The following is a 23408-nucleotide window of genomic DNA, read 5'->3' as shown; positions in this document are numbered from 1 at the left end:
AAAGATTGCATTAAGTGTACATGTAGCCTACACTTTGTGGTAACCTTTATGAATCCCTGTCAATATTTAAAGCTACAAGAATATCAGTAGGAAAACTAAAATAAGGAGGAAGAAGGTGTGCATTATGTCGTGTTGTCTGTTCACTCAGAACAGTGTACACTCAGAACAGTGTACACTTAGTGTAGCCTTTACTAAATCTGGCCCTATAAGTTCCAATAAATTAGTCCAACAAGTTCCTACAGAAGATTTTAGGAAGGGGGAAGGATGGGAGGGAAGTTGAGGAAGAATGTAAATGGACAACACAGAAGCCTAGTTATGGTGAGTACATAATTTTTCAATCTGATGTTGTCCTTTTCATTCTTTCTCAATGAAAAGGATAGAGTCCCCAGCTACATTAATGTTGTCTGGCCCTCATGGAAGGATATTATGAAGAATTGCTGAGGCAAAGGCAGCTCTGTTTCTGGATATGAGACCCAATTTGCAATGAATAACAAATGTATGTGCATTGGACTATTTGGCTGCTGTGCAACCATCGTCGATAGATGTTCTAGACCAAAAGGCAGATGAATTGGCCATGGATCTAGTTGAGTGGGCTTCAGATAGTCTTGGTAGTGAAATGCCTTGAAGAGAGTAGATCCAATAAATGCAATCAGTTATCCATTTAGCAAAGGGAACTTTAGAAAATGGATAACCTAGTCAATTTGATAAAAAACATACAGATAGCTGTTCTGATTTTTGAAACTGTTTGGGGGCTGGGATATTGGAATGACTCATTCTTAAGGAATGTGGGAGGAAATCTGGAGTTGAGACCAGTATCCACGGAGGATAAAGAAGATGAGACCAAAGGCAGGGGAACCACACCTGTTGAGGCCAGTAGGTGGCAATGAGGATGACTGAGCTCTTCAACTGGATTGCATTCTGAAGGAATTTGGGAATCAAAGGAAGTGGGGGATAAACATAAATGAGACTGGGTGGCTGAACATGGACTACGGCATCTCTCACTGACTCCCCCTGAGGGGGAATCAGGGCAAAGTACCTGCTTCACATTGTTGTGGGGGGGATGCAAAGAGGTCACAGCAAGGATGGCAACAATGATGGAAAGTTTCCTCCACCGCTGATTGTTTGACAGATTACTCATGCAAATGGACCTGTTAGTCTGCTTGCTAGTGTATTGTTTTTTCCCGGAATATGCATTGCAACCAGAAAGTGGCTGGTGGAGATCTTCCATTATCACAGTCTCATAGCCTCTCTGCAGAGAGAGTAAGAACAGGTTCTCCTTTCTTTGTTGATGTACCAGACTACAGACATGTTGTCTGTACATCAATGTGTATACTGAACCTAGTCAACCACTGCAGTCAGAGAGCATGTGCATAAGTTACTGAGCATGTGCAAGATCAGTGCCATTTTTGTGTAGTCAGTCACTGTGAATGTCAGCTTGAATACATATGCACATGCGAGTGTGTTAGAAGCATCAAGTCAGTCAGTAAGCATATGAAGTATATTTATTTATTTTATTTTACATTTGTTAACCGGGGGTGTCTGACTGAGCCGAAAAGGCCCTTTTTCAGCAGAGGCCCAGGGAGAAAAGCTCCACAAAGAAAAATTACAGACACATTTAGTTATTTAGACATGATCAGTATACACACAAATTACAAGAGACATGTTTTTACAGTGGTATGTGGCACATAAACAGTTACAGTGGAGAGAACAAACAAAAAATATTAATTTTAAAAATAAAGGTAATTAATAGATTTGTGATGTACAGCTGAAATTTGGAACATAGGTAGAATACATACATAGTACACAGGTACAGTGCATACATTGTAGATTAGCCAGTGTTTGTGAGTAAGACTGAAAACTATTATCAAGTGCTCTAGATTTAGTATGTATATGTTATCCACTTTCACTAGCCTGGGGAGCAATCATGGCACTGCCAACTTTGCTTGAGATGTTGCATGATGAGGTCTTTAAAGGAGGCTTTGGATGATGTGTTTTGAATGCTAGTAGGGACACAGTTCCATTTTTTAGCAATTGTACTACTATATAGTGCATCTCCAAAGCTATTGTAGCTGTTGGTAACTTCTAGTAGTAGTTTGCTTGATGATCTAAGAGGCCTTTTGGCTGAGTGATGTTGTACTAGGTTTTTGAGGGCAGGACACTTATTGGGGAGGTAATAGATAGAATGACAGAGGCAGAGCTGATTGTAGGTTAGGAGGTTGGGCAGTTCAAGCCAGTGGAGCTGTCTCAAAGCTGTACTGTGATGAGTTCTATATGAGCAATTTGCAGCAAAGCAGGCAATTCTGTTATAGCAGGCTTCCATTTTGCTTAGTTCAGTTTTGTTGAGATTAGTCAGAATGGGAGCTGCATAGAGTAGGGTGGATAGAAGTTGGGAGCGAGCAATGGCTGATATTGTGTTGTTGGTAAGAAATGGTTTGATACGGTAGAGTGACCCCAGTTTGGCATGTACTGTTTTAATAGTTAAGTTGAGATGACTATCAAATTTTAGGTGAGAGTCTATGGTTATTCCCAATAGCTTAGCTTGTACCACTGGAGCAATTGGAGTAGCATTTGTGGAGTATATAGTGAATTGACTGTTAGTGTTTTTGTTAGAACTGGTTATAATCATAAGCGGAGTTTTCTTTGGCTTGAGGATAAGTTGGGCTTTGGTAAGGTAGTTTTCAACGTCAGAGAATGCTAGTTGAATTGTTTGCAGGAGGGTGGTAATGTTTTGTGCAGCACAGATTAAGGTAGTGTCATCTGCATACTGAATTATAGATGCATGCTGTGTGGAGGTATGGAGGTCATTTGTGAAGACTGTGAATAGTAGTGGTCCTAAGATAGTACCCTGTGGGACTCCTATAGTTATGGGCAGCTGAGGAGAGAGAGAATTTTCCCATTTCACAGCTTGGTACCTGTCAGTTAAGTAGCTTTAGAACCAGGTAAGAGTGGAATTTGATAGATGATATTGGTTTAGTTTGTTTAGCAAGATTTGGTGTGAGACTGTGTCAAATGCTTTGAACATATCCAAAAAAAGAGTTGACACTTGTAGGTCTTCATTTTTGAGACGGTTTACTGTGTCTGTGAAGCAGAGGAGGGCTGTAGTGGTACTATGGGCAGGTCTGAAACCATGCTGAGTAGGTGACAGGATGTTGCTGTCTAGGAGATAGTTTAGCATCTGGGTATGGATGCATTTTTCTAGGATTTTGGCCAGGGGGGAGAGTAAAGCAATGGGTCTGTAGTTATTAATTTCAGTGGAGGTCCCGCCTTTATGTATGGGTGTAACATAGGATATTTTCCAGAGTTTGGGCACATAGTTTTCAACAACTGATCTGTTTATGAGAGTGGAGACTGGAATAGCAATAGCATGATATGATGTGTTTATGTACAATAAACGACTTGAATGCATTTCATGCCTCAGTGTCTCATTTGAATACACAACACATGCGACATGGTGTCAGAATGGGATCTCAAGTTCACAAATCAAGAGGCATGCAGTTAGAAGTGGAGTAATACACAGAAACGAACTCGCGAACAGGTCAGTGGTTATTTGAGTGAACTTAAATTCGTTTTAAACAGTATTTAGTCGCCAAACATGTGGCATAGCATTAAAAGTGTTCAAAATAATTTTCGAGATATTCGAGACATCCAAAATAGTGACATAATGATTAAAGTGTTTGAAATAATCTCCGTAGTTTTTAAAATATTCTAAAAGGCTCAGATTTTTTCGCAATGCACCACTTTTTCACAGTAACTAAGATTTTTAGAAGTATCTGGACTATCTGAGGTATTTGCAGTGTTAAAATAAATAATTTTTGGTGAGACTGTTGTGCACTTGAAAATTACAAGTACTGGGTCTATACTTATGTTTAAAAGAAATTTGTTGTTATGGCAGAGAAATTTCACACACCTGAACTCCTGGTGTTTATTAATAATAATACTGCACAGAAATGGAGAGTGTTTAGGTAAGAAAATGATATTTCCATACAGGCTGCTTTTTCTGATAAAGATGCAGGTACAATAACATTTACACTTCTCAATTTAGCTGGTTCAGAGGTCATTGAGTAAGAACGCTCATTTGTGCATGCACATGATGTGTATGCAGGAGAGGGGGAGAACCACCATATTCTGATACAGGCTGAAACGTGGGAAGACCCTGAGTGCTTAAAATGTGAATTTAGAGAAATGTGTTATGCTGAAATGAATATTACAATGTAAAGGCACAAATTTTACACAAGAAATCAAAGGCCTGGTGAAACTATTGCAGCATATATTACTGACCTAAGAAATAAGGCAAAAACGTGTACATTTGATGATCTAAGAGATGAGTAAATAAAAGACCACCTTTGTCTTATATGTGGTGCTAATAGAGATGCAGTGAGAAATATTTTGCTTCAAGATATTGAATTAACATTGAGCAATGTCACTGAGATTTGTCAAATACATGAAATTATAGAAAAGCATATGAATATGGTCACAAATGAGAAAAACATGTTTGCAGTATCTGCTAGTGTGAATGCTGATAGTGTGCAACAGAAAGTTAAGATAAAAAAGAAATATAAACTGAAGGGCAGTGCCACACCCAACCTCACTGTTAACTGTCGCAAATGTGGAGGTAGTCATGAACCCAAACGGGAAAAGTGTTTAGCTTTTGGTCAGCAATGTCACAAATGTAAAAAGTGAAATAATTTCAAAAGGCTTTGCAAGCCTAAAGTGCCGCAGATTTATGTTAAAAGACAGCATCAGAAGAAGCAAGTAGATTAGATAAAGATTGTAGCAAACTCCGAGAGCTGTGAGCAAACTTTCTATGTTGATGGTGTCTCAAGGATCGATGAAACAGTTAATGCAGTAGACTATCAGTTGTCAGCAAACAGTGAAATATTTTGTACTACACAAATTAATGGGAAACCTGTATAGCTTAAAGTCGATACTGGATCTAAGTGTAATGTTACATCAGCACAAATGTTTGCTGAAGTAAAAGCTGGTGAGAAACTTGATTCAGCAATGTGTGCAAAACTAGTTGCTTATGGCAGTGAAAAGATTTATACTGATGGAGCAGTAGTTCTTTCATGCCATTCTGCTGGAAACAGCTATGACTCACAGTTTTACGTAGTCACTGTTAGGCCTCAAATAAAGTCTGAGAATGGGACTGATTTTATTTAATAAAGAGGTCCACCATGTGTGCAAAACTAGTTGCTTATGGTGGTGAAGGGATTTATACTGATGGCGCAGTAGTTCTTTCATGCCATTCTGCTGGAAACAGCTATGACTCACAGTTTTACGTAGACAAAAGACATGTGCAGTCACTGTTAGGCCTCAAAGACAGTCTGAGAATGGGACTGATTTTATTTAATAAAGAGGTCCGCCATACAAGTCTGAATAACAACGATAACTTTACATAGATTATTATTAGTGAATATGTTGAAAATACATAGTGACTCATGCCAAATTCCACTGTTTTTTCAGTCTTAGATGCAAAAAGTTCCTTTTGGCAAATTTCGCTGGATCACAAATCTTCATTGTTAACTACATTCAGTACACCATTTGGTAGATACAGATTTTGAGAATGCCATTTGGAATCTTTCAATGTGCCATGGAACAATTTTTTTCTGGTTATCGATGTGCTATTATAGTAGACGATATTACTGTTGGAGGCAATGGTGAAGATGAACATGACAGAAATCTCAGGAAAGTTCTAGACTGCACAAAAAGTAAATCTTAAACTGAATCCTCAGAAATGTAAATTCAAACTGAAAAAAGTTACTTATCACATAACCCTACCCATACTACTATTAACTCCCCAACCTCCTCTCTGATCACATGCGGGATCTCTGATCCCCTGTAGGCTTGGTCAGCTGAAAGGGTACTTTTAGCTGTAGAATCTTACTTGATATATTTTCTTCTCTTACCAATGTATAACTCACATTGTCTTTTTACCCATGTTCTATATCTTCTTTTACCTGGAGTGTTTTATTAATTTCTTGTTATATTACTATGCTCAGCATATATGATAAAACCTGTTTTGTGTATTATGCTGGATGTACTGTAACTGACATTGTCTTTTATCTATGTTCTATATCTTCTTTTACCTGGAGTGTTTTTATTAATTTCTTGTTATATTACTATGCTCAGCATACATGATGTAACCTGTTTTGTGTATTATGCTGGATGTACTGTATTTGTATAACTTGATACTGGAGCTTTTCTCTCTGGGCCTCCGCTGAAAAAGGAACTGGTCCAGTCGGAATTTCCCGGCTAACAAATGTAAAATAAAATAACATAAAATAAAATAAATCCATTTGTTTACCAGTTCTGACTTACAACCATATTTGTCTAAGCAAGCAACAATTCTTGAAATGTCAATTCCACATAATGTCACTTCTCTACAATGTTTTCTGTGTTTGGTCAACTATTCATAAAAGTTCATTCCATACTTGAGTGAACTTTAGGGTTCAGGTAACCCCTGGATAACCTCTTCTTTTTTGATCCTAGTAACATGTTTATGCTAAATTTCACCATGCTTTGTTTGTTAGCACTAACCAGTCTTATTACAATGTCATTGCTTTAACCATGGGTTGGAGAAAATATTTGCTTTAATATTTTACTTAATCAGTGAATTTATTGGCTGTTTTTACTGAGTGCTTTACTATATTTAGTGGTCCAGACACTATATACTCGCTCAGTACAGTTTTTTCTGAAGAAGTTCTTGACACTTATAAAGAACGAAAGCACTCAACATCGGTTCAGCTCAATTTTTTCCTTCATAGTGAAATATATATATGGAGAGAAAGAGAGAGAGATGTATATCTGTGTGTATATGTGTATATATATATATATATATATATATATATATATATATATATATATATATATATATACACAAAAAGAGAAATGTGTTTGTGTGTGTGTGCGCGCGAGTGTGCGTGTGTGTGTGTGTGTATATATATAGATATATATATATATATATATATATGTATGTATGTATTTACATGTATATATGTATGTCTACATGTATACATATGGATCTACTTCACATAGTCGGCATTTCCGAATGCTGAAGACCATATGGCCGAGACCATATAATCGACATTCGAAATGTCGACTATGGAATAATAAAAAAAAAAAATACACAACAAAAACTTACCTTCATGCTGCTAGCAGGCCCCCCCCTGCACCCCCCAGAACTTAAATATACCAACTCTGAGATCGCACTACAGTGCAGAAGATGGAAATCTTTCCATTCTGCACTGTATGGAGATGCCAGTACCGCATAGTTGACATTTCGAATGTCGATCATATGGTCTCGGCCATATGATATTCGACATTCTGAAATGTCCACCATGTGAAGAGGACCCATACAAATACACATATATATCTGGGAGTGCTACAAAATCCTGAATGCCCAAAATCCTGAGACCAAAATCCTGAAGTTCAAAATACTGAAAACTCAAAATACCGAATCTCATAACACTGAAAACACACAGGATACCAACACTTACTATATTCCAGTACAAGTACATACAGAAACATATTATCCTTTAACTATAAGCAGGGGGTAAGCTCCCCTGCACCCCCCATGTGGGGGTCTGGGCCCCCACACCCCTCTGCTATTTATATATATTAACTCCAAGATTGCATTTTACTACATTAAGTGCAATCTCAGAGTTGATATATTTAAGTAGCAAGGGGTTTGGGGGATGCAGGAGGTCTTGGCCCCCTGCTTATACTTGGAGAAGAGTAATATGGTTTGTCTTTCATTTGTTTCTGTATGTACTTGTGCCGGAATATAGTAAGTGTTGGTAACTTGTGTGTTTTCAGTATTATGAGAGTCAGTATTTTGAGTTTTCAGTATTTTGAACTTTCAGGATTTTGGGCTTTTGTAGTGCTCTTGTATATATATATATATATATATATATATATATATATATATATATATATATATATAATTACATATATATAAATATGATGCATGTGTATGTATTTACAGATATGTATATACCTATACATGTGTACATGTACATATATAAATATGTATTTAAATATATGTAGATATAAACTACCAAAATGCAACAGGAGGATAAAAGACAAATCACAGAAAAAAAAACTTAAAAAGGACTGCTGCATACCAAAATAAAGTTAAGTGCTTTTGTTCTTTAATACTAGATTTTATTCATTACAACAAACATATTTTTATTTAGGTTTAAATAATTTAAAATGATGGTATGACGCTACTAAAATTACATCACTTCCTCAAAATGACATAATTTCTACTCATAAAAATTAATTAAAAAGAAGTTAAGTACTCACCATAATGTTCCGTCTGTGTTGTCCATTTTTATTCTTTCTCAACTTATGGGTTTGGATCTGATCCCTGGATCCAATGTGGTTGTTGCAAAAATCTTGTGGCAACAAGAAAACTGTAGTGCTACTTCCTTAAACAACAGTACACCAACCCCAATTACCTCAGATCTTGTTTGCTAACAGCAGCAGAAAGAAATATTGTAGTTACACAGAGATGAGACTATATCTGCAGCTATGAAACAAGGAAGTGGCATACTTAAAAACACTCATTCTTCCAGGAGTATTTAGGGCAGAGGATTGGTGGGAGGGGAGTTGAGGAATAATGAAAATGGACAACATAGATGGAATGTTACAGTGAGTACATAACTTATCTGATGTCAATTTTCATTCTGTCCTCAAATTATGGGACACAGAGTCCCCAGCTACCTAAATCCCCTGGTGGACTCAAGGAAGGATATTACTGAGCACCTCTGAACCAAATGATGCCCTACCACTAGAGACCATAGCCAGTTCGCAATGAGTAACGAAGGTATGGGGAGTAGCCCAAGCTGCTGCTGCTGCACAAATGTCATCCATGGAAGCTCCAGACTGGAGGACTGATGAAGTAGCCATGGATCTAGTTGAATGAGCCCATAATGGATTTGATAAAGTAATGCCCAATTTGTTATATATAAAAGAAATAAAGTCAGCCAGCCATCTGGCCAGAGTTATTTTGGCAACAGGTTTTCCTAGTTTTATGTAAGAAAAGGAGATAAATGCTCAGTCTTCCTGATATTTTCCATTCTGTACAGGTAAAATCGTAATTACCTGTGGACATCCAATAAATGTTAATGAGAAGTTATGTACCTACCATAACGTTCCATGTTAGTTGTCTTCTTCTCGCCTTCTTTCTTGCTGGATGGGTTCGGAGCTGATCCTCGGCTCCGACTCGGCTTATGCCAAAGCTCGAGAGCTATTTTTACCGGCTCGAGGTAACCCAGTATCCCACAATGCTAGGCGCTAACCACCCAGATCTCGTTTGATAGCTAACACTATAGCAGTTTTGCCCACAGAGCAAAGGAGAGAATGGCATACCCATGTAGATAGCCATCCCAAGAAAAGAATAACTACTGGAGATCATAGTGGGAGAAAGGCAAGGCTCCTTAGGATCCTAACGGTCTGTCCAGGCTAGGGGGTTGGAGGGCGGGACGCAAGAAAGAAGGCGAGAAGAAGACAACTAACATGGAACGTTATGGTAGGTACATAACTTCTCAATGTTAAGTTGTCAATCTCACCTTCATTCTTGCTGGATGGGACCACGTCCCTAGCACCTTAATCCTGGGTGGCTCATTGGAACAGACTCTTGAGGACTGCGGAACCAAAGTTAGCTCGGCTTCTGGAGGCCATGTCCAATTTGTAATGAGAAATAAAGGTATGGGGAGAGGCCCATGTGGCTGCCGCACAAACTGAATCTAAGGGTAACCTGTCCTGAAAGGCTATAGATGTAGCTAAGGCTCTAGTTGAATGGGCTCTAGGTCTTGAAGGAAGCTTTTGATGCTTCAGTTCATAGATGAAAGTGATGACAGAGGTCAACCATCTAGAAAGGGTTACTTTGGAAACTGGAAGGCCTTTCTTCCCTTCAGCATAAGATAGGAAGAACTGGTCAGATTTCCTAATTTTCTTGGTTTTAGCCAAGTAGTAACGGAGTTGGCGATGAACATCCAAGAAATGCAACTTTTGTTCCGCTCTGTCAGAGTAATTAGGGAAGAAAACTGGGAGATCGATAGTCTGGTTTAGATTTGCCTCAGAAGATATCTTGGGTAAAAAGGAGGGGTTTGTTCTGAGGGACACTCTATCTTTATGGAAAACAAGATAAGGAGGATGAACGCAAAGGGCGTGAAGTTCTGAGACTCTCCTTGCAGAGGTTATGGCTACTAGAAACAAAGTATTCCATGAGAGTAACTTCAAGGAACAGGAAGCCGCAGGTTCAAAGGGGGGGAGTATCAAGGAGGTTAAAACTAGATTCAAATCCCAATGCGGTGGGGGATGTCTAACCGGGGGCTTGAGTAAAAAGATACCTTTGAGGAATGCTTTACAAAGTTTATGAGACATAATGGAGGAGTCTGCCAAGCCAACATGAAAATTTCAAATGGCCACTAACTGGACTCTGATAGTGGAGGAAGAAGAACCCGAATGAAAGAGTTCGGCCAAAAAATCTAAGACCGATTGGCTAGGAGCCACAAATGGGTCTATGTTCCTAGATTTTTCCCAGAAGTTAAAACGTTTCCATTTGCTGGCATAGATCCTCCTGGTAGAAGATTTGTGAGAAGCTAAAATGATGTCACGTACCGAATGGGAGATAAAGGGAAGCCTGGCTAAGGTTGGAAGTGGAGCAACCAAGCTGTGAGGTTGAGAGAGGGGAGAGATCGGTGCAGCTTGCACGACTGATGGGTCAAGAGATCTGGAAATGGGTCCAGATGCCAGGGCTGCTCCAAGAGGTAATGGTGCAGGAACGGAAACCATATTTGTCGAGGCCAGTACGGAGCAATGAGGATCATCATGGATCTCAAGGTGGTAGCTTTCTGAATCAACTGAGTGATTAATGGAAAAGGGGGAAAGGCGTACAGGAGACCCTGGGGCCAATCGTGGACTAGAGCGTCTCTGGGAGGGTGGCCGGGAAGAGAGTGAAAAATTTGTAGCATTTGCTGTTCTAGGGTGTAGCGAAAAGATTGCAGCAAGGCTGACCCCATTTTTTGAAAATTTCTTCCACTACTGACTGTTTGAGAGACCACTCATGCGGCATGAGAATGGCTCTGCTCAGCCTGTTTGCTATGACGTTGGACTTCCCGGGGATATGCATTGCTATCAGAAACCATTGAGAGGAGATCGCCCACTGCCAAAGTCTGAGTGCTTCTCGACATAAGGGATAGGACTTGGTTCCGCCCTGCTTGTTGATGTACCACACTACGGACATATTGTCGTCTGAACTGCAATCGTCCTGATGGGAAGAGAGTCCTGAAGGGCTTGCAATGCTAAAAGAACTGCTCTCATCTCTAGGACATTGATGTGCAGGTGGCACTCGAAAGGTTGCCAAGTGCCCTGGACCGTCCTGCCCTGAAAATGCCCCCCCCCCACCCGATCAGGGAGGCATCCGTTGTCACTGTAGCAACCGTGGGGGGGACGGGGGGGACGAAGGGTCTGCCCTGAGACACTTGAAGGGAGACCATCCACCAAGACAGGTGTTTCTTGCATGATTGGGTTATCAAAATGTAGTGTGACATCGGAAGTTGCTGGAAGGACCACTGAGAGAAGAGCATCCATTGCAGGAGTCTCATGTGGAATAGAGCTAAGGTAAGTAACGTAATGGCAGCCGCCATGAGACCTAGAGTCTTCAGTACAAACATGGCCTGAATTTTGTTGTTCTGAAGCAGGATATGAACATGTTTGCGAATATCTGCAATTCTTTGAGCCGTCAGTTTTGCAGAGAGTTCGACTTTGTCTAATATGGCGCCTATGAATGTAATAGACTGACAAGTCGTCAAGGCAGACTTTTCGAAGTTTATGGAGATACCTAGCTCTTCGCAAATCTGAATGGTGTAATCTCTGGATTGAATAAGTTGACGCCTGGTGGTGGTGGTAAGGAGCCAGTCGTCTAGATATGGAAACACCCGGAATCCTTGACGCCTCAGATGAGCCGTAACCACTGCCATGCATTTGGTGAACACTCAGGGGGCTGTAGTAAGACCAAAGGGCAGGGCCCTGAACTGGTAGTGACTGGCTCCCAGCCAGAAGTGGAGAAACCTTCTGGAACGTCTGTGCATTTTGATGTGGTAGTACGCATCCTGAAGGTCTATAGAGCACATCCAATGGTCCTGACCCAAAAAGGGTAGAATGGACTGTAGCGTGACCATCCGAAACTTCGTTCTTTGAACAGACTTGTTCAGTCTGCTGAGATCCAAAATTGGTCTCCAGTCCCCTGTCTTTTTTGGTACTAAAAAGAACTTGGAGTAGATTCAGGATCCTTGCTGGACTGCTGGGACTGGCTGGATGGCCCTTTTTTCTTAGCAGTTTTGAGATTTTTAATACTGCTTGTTCCCTTAGACAGGGTGGAACATCTGGAAGGGGCCTGTTTGGCTGTTTTGGGGTGTGGACAAAGGGAATTTTGTAACCCTCGGATATGATCGACCGTAACCATGTGTCTTTGGTAAGGGAAAGCCAGGCTTTTGGGTACAGTGATAATCTTCCCCCGACTGCCTCCGAAGGTGGACAGTCGGGCAGCTTCTCAGGGATGCTGGAAGGGTTGGCCAGAGACAGCTTCTCTGCTACTCTGATTCTGCGGACCCCCTCTGCCATTGGGGCGGCGTCTATTGTTGTCCACCCCTCCGCCTCTAGTGGGGAACTCGCCTCGTGTGTCCGTGCGACTCCCTGTGGTTTGCGGAACCACATCTTGCCACCCTTCTGACCTTTGGGGTATGGTCTGGATGGGGTGGAAAAACGGACTCCCACGGCAGAGAGAGTCTTGCCGTCTTGTTCGCATCTGGTCAAAGTATCCTTCACCTGAGGTCCAAACAACGCCGAACCATCAAAGGGAGAGTTGGTGAAGGACGCCTTGAAGGGGTCAGCAAAGTTACAAAGCCGCATCCAGGCATGCTGTCTTAAGGCCACACCTGTGCCTGCAGCCCTACTCGCCCCATCGGCCACATACAAAATAAGCCGCATGGAGGAGTTAACAATCGAGTTTAGGGTTGCCAGCTGGGAGTTGATTTTGTCCTGAGACCCCGCAGCTGTTGGATCCTGTAGTGTGTCACCCATTTCTTTGAGCAAGTCTCGTTGAAGACGGGTGAAATGACATAAGTAATTCATTGACCGCATGGTAAAGGTCGCTGAAGAAAACATCCGCTTGCCGTACCTATCCATGGTCCTAGATTCCTTATTAGGAGGATGGATAGGTACCGAAGGATCAGCCAGTTCCCTCTTAGTGGCTGCTGCCACCACCATGGCATCAACAGGGACACCCTTGGTCAAAAACTGTTTATCAGCAGGGGCTGTGATAAATTTTGAAGGCCTCTGTGGGGTTGGTTCCATCGAGTCAGGGGCCGTCCAAGCCTTCCTGGCCACCACTTCCATGAGGGGGTCAAAGGGCAGAGACACCCAGGAGGTGGAAGGGCGAGAACCAAACGCCTCTAGGTAGACCGACTCGTCCTCGGAAGGGTTGAGGGTAGACCAGTTCCCCCTCTGCTGGAGGATCTCAAGGATATCAGAGAAGGAGACATCCTCAGAGGGGGATCTTGGGGACCCCTCCGACTTATCCAAGTCGGTATCAGATGTGACGGACTCAGTGGAGTCCAGATGTTTCCTCTTACATTTCCTCTTCTGAGGGGGCTCCCCTGATGGATCAGGGGAGGCCTCAGAAGAGGAGGATGCTCCCAATGGGGGCCCCTGAGGCGTAGGATCTCTGCGGTCAGGGTCGAGAGGATGAGTAGAGACCGTAGTAGGCACTACAGTGGGAGGAGCTGAGGGAGCCGACCGCGGAACAGGCACAGGGGCCAGCACACTCCTCATGACCTCGAAAGCACCCCTATCAGGGAGAGAAGAAGGTCCCTGCTCCGAGGAGATAAGGACCACTCCCGGCACCAAGAGGGATGGCTCAGAGGCCGATATCGGAGCCGAACTCACCTGCGCCGAGGCTCTGAGAGGGAGAACGGGGTTGGACAAGGGTCCGATGTCACTTGCCCCCTCGGAGCAGATGAAGGAGTCATGGCGTCCGGATCCCTCCAAGGATGGCACCATAGAAGAAATTGGAGCTGATGACGGAGCCAAAATGGGTGGTATCGGCTCTGACGTGTCGACAGTCCCGGCTCCCACAAACTCCGGCTCCGAACTCAAGGGAAGAGTCGGAGGAGGAATCGATGATGGAATGGGAATAGCCACTGTCTGTTGAGAAGGGCTATGAAGCATCTGGGCCATTGCCTGCGACTTAAGGAGTCTACTAACCACCCTCTCGAGGTCATGGTCCAAAAGCCTGGAAGACCGAGACAAATGGGACCGGTGACTGTGCTCCGAAAGCAAAGATCATCTCGGAGCCGAGTGGACTGACTCCAAAGAGGGGGACCTGGAGCGCTTATGGGTCAAAGTCGGCTCCGACAAAACTATCGGAGCCGACTGAGATTTTGAAGCGCCACTGGTCGGAGGCTCTAAACTCGGAGCCGACGATTTAGTGGGCTTAGAAGGCTTGCCCGACGAAGACTTGGCCGGGGAGCCTTCAGGCTTTAATAAGCCTCTCAAAATCAATTTGTTCCTGCGTTCCTGCAGGACTATTGGACTGAATGTGTGGCAGACAGAACAAGAGTCCTGCAGGTGCAGAGGGCCTAGGCAATACACGCAAGAAGTGTGGCCATCTGTCAGAGACATTTTCTGACAGCACGAGTCACACTTCTTGAAGCCTGAGACCTTGGATTCCTTAGACATAGTGGAACACACCCAAACACCACACACACACACTACAGTAAATAAAAAACCTAGTTCAGTCACAACACCACACCAAAGACTGAAACTACAAGCAATTTACCCCAAAAAAACTAACTTGGCCCTAAGGCCTAGATGTATAAGGGAAGGGAAGGGCCGGGGGGGTGTAGAAAATAGACCCAGAAGGTAACTATACAAGTCGGGTTATCTAAGTAGGGGACAAGGGTATAAAGAACACTAACCTGAAACAAAAAGGGAAAAAAATGTTACCCAAAAAGCTGTTTTTTAAAAAATTACCAGAGCCGGCAAAAACGCAACCTTGCAGCTAAGCGGCAAACGAGATCTGGGTAGTTAGCGCCTAGCATTGTGGGATACAGGGTTACCTCGAGCTGGTAAAAATAGCTCTCGAGCTTTGGCATAAGCCGAGTCGGAGCCGAGGATCGGCTCCGAACCCATCCAGCAAGAATGAAGGCGAGATTGACAACTTAACATCATGAATTTACATTTGTTAGTAAATTTAGGAAATGGGCGGCCACGGTGGTGCAGTGGTTAGCATTGCCGCCTCACAGCAAGAGGATCTCCGGTTCGATCCTCGGCTGGGGTGCCTTCTGTGCGGAGTCTGCATGTCCTCCCTGTGGTCGCGTGGGTTTCCTCCGGGTGCTCCGGTTTCCTCCCACATCCCAAAGACATGCTGCAGGTGGATTGGACACTCTAAATTGGCCCTAGGTGTGCGTGTGAGTGTGCCTTCTGTGGAAGGTTGGGCGCCGGGCTGGCAACTCGACACCGTAAAACTCCACTGCCATTCAATGTGCGGACAAGGCGATCCGCTGTGGCGACCCCTAACCGGGAAAAAGCCGAAAGAAGAAGATGAAGAAGAAGAAGTAAATTTAGGAAATAATACTGGCAAATTGATAGACTTATTAATATTAGCTTCTGAATCATTTTAGAGAGAAAGGAAGCTTTAGTTTGTAAAGTGACCTTGTCTTTGTGAAAAACTAAGTAAGGCAGTTTTGAAGAGAAGGCCTGAATCTCTGAAATTCTTCTGTCAGACGTAATGGCTGCTAGAAAAATGTTTTCCAAGAATGACACTTGAGGTCACATTTAGCTGCAAGTTCAACATGGGGCTGAGTAAGTTGCTGCAGTACCAGACTGAGTTCCCATGGGGGAGTAAGGTTTTTACCCCACCATTGGTGGATCTCCTGGCTAAGGGTTTGACATTTGTACCTAGTAGGAGGGCAGATGTGGCCAATACCTTGATTGACCTCAAGCTTTTTATTAGAAAGCTTAATTTTCAGTTTATTTTTGGTGATCAGGTCATGATGCCGAAGGATTTTCACGTTCCAAGTACATTTAATCCCCCTTTACGTCATTCTCTTTGTCTTTTTGAATGACTGTGTGACTTAGACATTCATCATTTATTGAAATGTAAACGAATTGTCCCTTATAATATCAACAAAGATGAGAAGTGTCTTTTAGAATTGTTAACCAATTCTTCTGTGAGGGTTATGCAGCCAGACAAGGGGGGAGGACTGGTAGTGATGGAAGAGGTAGATTACATTCAGAGAATGGAAAATATTCTGGCATCTGAAACCTATAGGGAGGTTTTGAAAAATGAGTTGAATCAGAGTGTGACCAGGGTCTGTACTTATTTCAATGACATGTTCATTAATGGAGTTATTAATGTGGAAGTTTTTAACTATATCTGTACCCCTAACCCCAGGATACCTGTCCTGTTTGGCAATCTGAAGATTCATAAGAATGTGCATGACCCCCCCCCCATGCGCCAATTGGTGAGTGCAAGGGGCAGTGTGACTTACGCTGGGGCGAAGGTGGTGGACACGATTTTGAAAAAGTATGTGTCCAGTGAGTCCCACATTTCTAAAGACTCCTGGTTATTTCTTGAGAGGGTTAATCGTACTCCTTGTACAGGGAAGAGTAATTTCTTGACCATCGATGTTATTGATTTGTACTCTTCCATCCCTCATTCCATAGCGTTAGAATGGATTGAAGATATCATGACCATCAAACAGGCACCTGCTGGGGACATTCTGATGGTGAGGGAGTTATTGGACATCATTCTGACCTGTAATTTTTTCTCCTTTAACAATCGTTGGTTCCACCAATTAATAGGGGTCCCTATGGGGTCTCCTTGTGGGGCCAGCATTGCCAATTTGGTGATGACTTACTGGGAGAGAGAGTTTGTTTTCCCTAATCCTATCATTCAGGAGAAAACCCTGCTTTACACTAGATTCTTGGATGATATTTTTATCATCCTACAGAGAAGTGGCTGAGACACTGTTAGATAGTTTTAATACCTCCACCAGTTTTTTGAAATTTACATTCAATTTTTCTAAGGAGAGGATCTCTTACTTAGATGTGGAGTTATTTAAGGATATCCCTCTAGGCTGTTTTACTGCCAAAATGCATTGTAAAGTAACTTTTTCTAACAGTTATTTACATTTTTCCATCAGAAGAGGTCGATAGTAAAGGGGCAGTTGGTGAGGGTGGAGAGGATGGTGTCTAAGTTCAGCAACTTCCTTGAAGAATGTGAGTTTATTCATGGCCTTTTTTTGAACAGGGGATACCCGGACCATCTCATATCAGAGAATTGGTTGAGGAAGTTTGCGGTAAGAGGAAGAATGAGTTCTAAGCCATTCCATATGCAAGCCCATGTGAATTACCTTTGCAGTTTTATTACAACTTTCAATGTTGATGCAGGGGACATTTCCTCCATCATAAAGAAAAATTGGAGTATTTTACGATTAGACATGCAAGGTAACTCACAGTTTGAGATCACACCCAAAGTGGTGTTTAGGAGGGGGTTGAATCTGAAGAGTATTCTACAGATGAAATCGAACCATGCCCCGGTCAGGGGGATGTACAAATGCAATATGTGTAAATACTGTAGGTTTATTAAAGCAGGGACCTTTTTTAGTTTTGGGGAGACCAAATACCCCATCAGGGGTAGATTTAACTGTGCCAGTTCACATGTGGTATATTTGGCTAGGTGCTCTTCATGCCCGGTGTTTTATACAGGAAAAACTGACAGAAAACTTCAGGAACGCCTTTATGAACACCTTTATGCCATCAAAAAAGAGAAGATGGAGAATGCGCTTGCCAGGCATGTTAAGGAATACCTGGGTCATGAATTCCCTTTTTCAGTCATTGATCAGGTAGTTCCTTCCAATGGGGGGGGGGGTCCAGATACATTACTTTTAGAACAAAAGGAATTAATTTGGCAGCTAAAACTAGAAGCTTATCATTATCCAGGCTTAAATGGAATGTTATCCATTTCTTGTATTTTAAAATTAAGAAGTTTGGTTAGGTAATTTTATTGTATTTATTTTTTGTAGATTGCATTTATTTTAATTTCTTCATCTATTTTTTATTTATTTCAGCATGGCTTACAAAAGTATGGATATTCCTTTTACTGCTTGTTCAGTAAGGTTGAGTCCTCAGATAAGGGTTTGAGCAGGTGTTGTGAATGTATCTGCTTAATTGCTAAGTAGGCATGTGATTTATGAGCTTTTTATTAAGGTGTAAGCTGGAATGTGTTGTTTATTTTTCTGATGAAGTTGGGGTGGGACACTGATGAAAAGCCTATTATTGTTGAGCTTAAAATAAAATTTTAACTTGCAGTTTATCAGCATCACTGTGTCTGGAATTGGTGCATCTGCTGAGGTTTATCGTCTTGCCGGCTTCCTTTTTCAAGTTTGGTTTGTTTTGTGGCATTTCAGTTTTTTTGTGTAAATCTGAGTAGTACATATCAAGGTTGACATAAGTTGATAAAGTATTGACCATTGCATGGCTAGCATTCATTGTAGAATCCTTATGTAAAATCTGGCTAAAGGCAAAAGATTTATTGCCTCTGCCACTGAACCTAGAGTCTGAAGAACCAAGTCGGCAGAAACCTTTGTACTGCAGATTATTTTCCTGACCTATGTTTTTAAGGTATGAAGTCTTAGAGGAGGTACTGAAGCTATCATTGACTTTATATTGAACAGTGCTTCTATAAATTCCAAATTTTGAGTAGGTTCCAAATGAGACTTTTCATAGTTTATGGCTATCCTCACATAACAGCATGTCTGAAGAACCTAAACTCTTGCCTCTATTACTTGATGCCTGTCTGGGGTGGTAAAGAGCCAATCGTATAAATATGGAAACACTTGCAGTCTCAAGTGAGTTGCTACTACTACCACACATTTGGTGAACACCCTGGAGGTTGTGGTGACACCAAAGGCTAGAATTCTGAATTTGTAATGACTGACTCCAAGCCGGAAGCGTAAATACCTTCTGGATCACCTGTTCATCTTTATGTGATGCATCCTGAAGGTCTAACCAGCACATCCAATCATCCTTTCCCAGAAATGGGAGAATGGATTGAACCATAACCATCCAAAACTTGGTGCAGCAAACTGATTTGTTAAAGTTGCAGCTTTTGTATTTGAATCGTTGTGTGCTCCCTCTGACTGGGTGGAACATCAGGGACTTTTCTTGAGATTGGAGGTGAAACTGAAAAGGGTATTATATAACCTCTGGAAATGATCCTCTGCACCCAAGTATCTGTTGTTATCTCCAGCCAGGCTCTCTGGTGCAGATATAAATGACCGCCAATTGCCTCAAGAGGGGGACAATCAGGCCTCCTTTCAGGAGCACTCAAAGGGTCTACTGAAAAATAAATCCCTAAACCCTTGGTTTTCCAGGCCGCCTCTGCCAAAAGGGTGGTAACTACCAATGGAATTCCACCCTACCCCTGGGGGAACCTCTTCCACATGTGTCCTGTAAAGGGCCCTGGGACGTCTTGAAAAAGAAGTTATGTTCTTACCATAATGTTCCATCTGTGTTGTTGCTCTGCATCCATTCATGACAGATGGGTTTCGGTTCCGTCCTCAGAATCAACTTGGCTGATATAACAAGCTCGCGCCAGCCAAAAACTCTCAAGCTAAGGTTACCCATAGTGCCCCTCTCCTAATCTCCTCAGATTGAGTTTGCCCTAAGGTTAATAAAAAACAGCTTTTGTCTGAGCAAAGGCTCTAACATGCAACCAGGACCAAATCTGAATCTCCAGGAGTCTTTTGGAGGGGGTTGGTGGGTGGGATGTCATGAACAAATGAAGATCAACAACATCGATGGAACGTTACGGTAAGAACATAACTTCTTTATTTGATGTTGTTAATCTTCATTCATTCATGATGGATGGGACAGAGTCCCTAGCTACCTTGTGTCTCGGGAGGCCCTATGGAAGGATATTCCTGAGCAGCACTGAGCCAAAGGATGCTTTCCCCCTGGAGACCAAATCCAATTTGTAATGAGTGACAAAGTATGAGGGGTAGCCCAATTGGTTACTGCACAAATGTTATCCATAGAAGCTCTTAAATGAAAAACCACTGAAGTAGCAACTGGTCTGGTTGAATGTGCTTTGATTTTGGTAGTTAAACGTATCTGTTTTTGTTGATGGACAAAAGAGATGCAGTCTCTCAACCATTTTGCCAAAGTGATTTTGGAAACTGATTTTCCTAACTTGGGTCCTGAAAAAGACAGGAACAATTGGTCAGATTCAGAAAAAGACTTAGTCCTATTTAAGTAGAAACATAGTTGTCTATGTACATCTAATAAATGCAAACAATATTCTCCTTTATTAGAAAAATTTGGGAAGAACACTGGTAGGTCGAGAGACTGACTGATATTTAACTCTGAGACAACCTTGGGCAGAAAAGAGGGGTTAGTCTGAAGAGATACTCTCTCTTTGTGGAAAGCTATGTAAGGGCATTTTATGCACAAGGCCTGTAATTCTGATATTCTCCTCACCAAGGTAATGGCTACCAAGAATAAAGCCTTCCAAGACAAGAATTTTATATTGCAAGTGGTAGCAGACTCAAAGGGATGAAGAGTCAAAGTTTGCAGAACCAGTGTCAAATTCCAAGGTTCAATGGGCTCTTTGAAGGGCAGTTTTATATGCATGACTCCTTTCAAAAAGGTTTTACAGAGAGAGTGAAATATTAATGAGGAATCTTGGAAACCACTATGAAAGTTTGACATAGCTGCTAAATGGACCCTGATCGTAGAAGCTGAAGCACCTGAATGGAGTAAAGTTGATAAATACTCCAACATTGAACTAATGGGAGCTAGGAGGGGTCCAGTTCCGTTTCTCAAGACCAAAACATACATCTGTTCCATTTGCTATGATAAATTTTCCTGGTGGAAGGTTTATGTGAAGCCAGAAGTATTTTTTGTACAGGGGAAGAAATTATATTTTGCCTGGCAATTACCGGCAGTAGAGATACCAAGCTGTCAGCTTAAGGCTCAATAGGGTTGGATGGTTCAACCCCTGTGAATGTGGCAGTAACCCTGGAGTTGGATCCAGAGTCTACAGGCAGTAAGCCAGGTGAGGCCAAAGGAATGGAAACCAGACTTGTCAGGGCCAATAGGGTGCAATGAGGATTACTTTGCTTCTCAACCAAAGAGATTTTTTTAGACACTGTGGGATCAGAGGAAAAGGAGGGAAGGCATAAAGCAGTTCCAGGGACCAACTGTGTACTAGAGAGGCCCTCGTGGACTCCCCCTAAGAGGGGAATTAGGGCAAAGTAGCTGTTGCATTTGTGGCTGGTGGGAAATGCGAATAGATCGCAGCAAGGCTGACCCCAGCAACAGAAAATCTCTGTTGCTACTTTGGGATTGAGAGACCACTCATGAGGCAGGAGGATGCATCTGCTCAGATTGTCCGCAATCACATTGGAACTCCCGGGAATGTGTGTTGCTACCAGACCGTGGTTGGAGGCTATTGCCCATTGCCATACTCTCATGCCTCCCTGACACAATGGTTAGGATCTGGTTCCCCTCTGTTTGTTGATATACCAGATGACTGACATGTTGTCTGATTGAATAGCAATTGTCCCCAATGGGAGGGCAGACTGGAATGCTTGCGACGCCAGAAGCACTGCCCTCAATTCTAGGACATTGATATGCAAGTTGACCTCTAAGGGGGACCAGGTGCTTTGAACAGTCTTTCCCTGAAAATGCCCCCCCCCCCCCACCCCATCAGGGAAGCATCCGTGGTTACTACAGCCTTGGGCTGGGAAGGTGAGAAGGGCCGACTCCATAGTTCCATTTCTGGCTTCATCCACCAATTCAGATCCTACTTGCAATGGTTGGTTATGCGGATTGGGTGGGATATAGAATGTGTCAGTAGGGACCACTGTGACGCTAGGAGCCAGTGTAGTAATCTCACATGGGGCCTTGCTAGGGGAACTATAGTAATCTTTGCTACCATTGATACTAGCAGTTGAAGGACTAAATGAGCTGGGACTTTATCCTGAGAGCATATCATTCGGAGTTGAGATCTTAGTTTGTGAAGCCTGTGATGAGGAAGAGCGACAAGGCAAGCCCTCGTGTCGAATGCTGTTCGCATAAGTTCTAGGCTTTGAGTAGGTATTAGTTTTGACTTCTCTATGTTTACTGATATTCCTAAGAGCCTTGCTAGCTGTAGGGTGTAATACTAGGCAAGCAGCAGTAGATACTTGGTGGGGGCGGTAAGGAGCCAGTCGTCTAGATATGGAAATACCCGGAATCCTTGCAGTCTCAAGTGAGCTGCTCCTACTGCCATTCATTTGGTGAACACACTGGGGGCTGTGGAGAGACCAAAGGGCAGCTCTTGTAATTGGTAATGATTGGCTCCCAGCCAGAAGCAGAGATCTCGTCTGGAGTGTTTGTCCATTTTTATATGGTAATATGCATCCTGGAGATCTACTGAGCACATCCAGTCATCTTTTTCCAGGAATGGGAGGATAGACTAAACTGTGACCATCCAGAATTTGATTTGTTTGATGAACTTGTTTAGGATGCTGAGGTCCAAAACTGGCCTCCAGTCCCCTGTCTTTTTTGGCACTAAAAAGAACCTTGAGTAGAATCCAGATACTATCTGTTCTGGTGGGACTCCTTGGATGACTCTTTTTCAAGCAGCTTTCAAATTTCTTGTGCTGCTATGTTCCTCTGATTGGGAGGAACATCAGGGATTCACCTTTGTGGTCTTGGGTAAAGATCAAAGGGGATGTGATAACCTCTGGTAATTATGGTCTGCACCCAGGAATCTGATGTTATTGAGTGCTAAGCTAAGTGGTGCAGACAGAATCGTCCTCTGACTACTTCCGGAGGCAGGCAATCACGCCGCTCTTCAGGAGTGCTGGAGGGCTGCCCAGAAAAGGAATCTCTGGACCCCTGGTTACGCAGATACCCCTCTGCCATGGGAGGGGCATTTTCCTGATGACTCCCCCCCTCTACCCTGGGGGACACTCACCACGTGTCATGGAAAGATTCTTGGGATTTTCTGAATCACATCTTTCCGCTTCTCTGATTCCTACTACAGGATCGTTGGGGAACAGAAAAATGAACGTCCACAACAGATAGGGTCTTTCTATCCTTCTCACACCTGGCTAGTGTGTCTTTAACTTTTGGACCGAAAGAGAGAGGAAGCATCAATGGGAGCATTGATGGAGGAAGACTTGAAAGGATCTGCAAAGTCACACAAGCGCATCCAGGTGTGATGTCTCATGACAAGGCCTGTACCCACTGCTCTGGCTATCCCTTCACTTGTATGTGCAATCAACTGCATGGACGAGTTGGATATGGATTCCAGGATGGCAAGCTGTGAATCAACATTGTCACGTACC

General features: G+C 42.7%; 1 protein-coding gene across 1 annotated transcript in view; it reads right to left on the bottom strand.

Moving 5' to 3' along the window:
• The window catches only part of TTC12 (tetratricopeptide repeat domain 12), a 1640087-nt gene that overhangs the window by 1336828 nt on the left and 279851 nt on the right, over positions 1-23408 (bottom strand). The gene's annotated exons all lie outside the window — the stretch shown is intronic.

This window comes from Protopterus annectens, chromosome 8.part0 (genome assembly GCF_019279795.1).
Source record: "Protopterus annectens isolate FY-2018-M chromosome 8.part0, PAN1.0, whole genome shotgun sequence".
Taxonomy (NCBI): domain Eukaryota; kingdom Metazoa; phylum Chordata; order Ceratodontiformes; family Protopteridae; genus Protopterus; species Protopterus annectens.
Note: the sequence above shows the minus strand (reverse complement) of the source record. Positions and strands in the feature narration are given on the sequence as shown.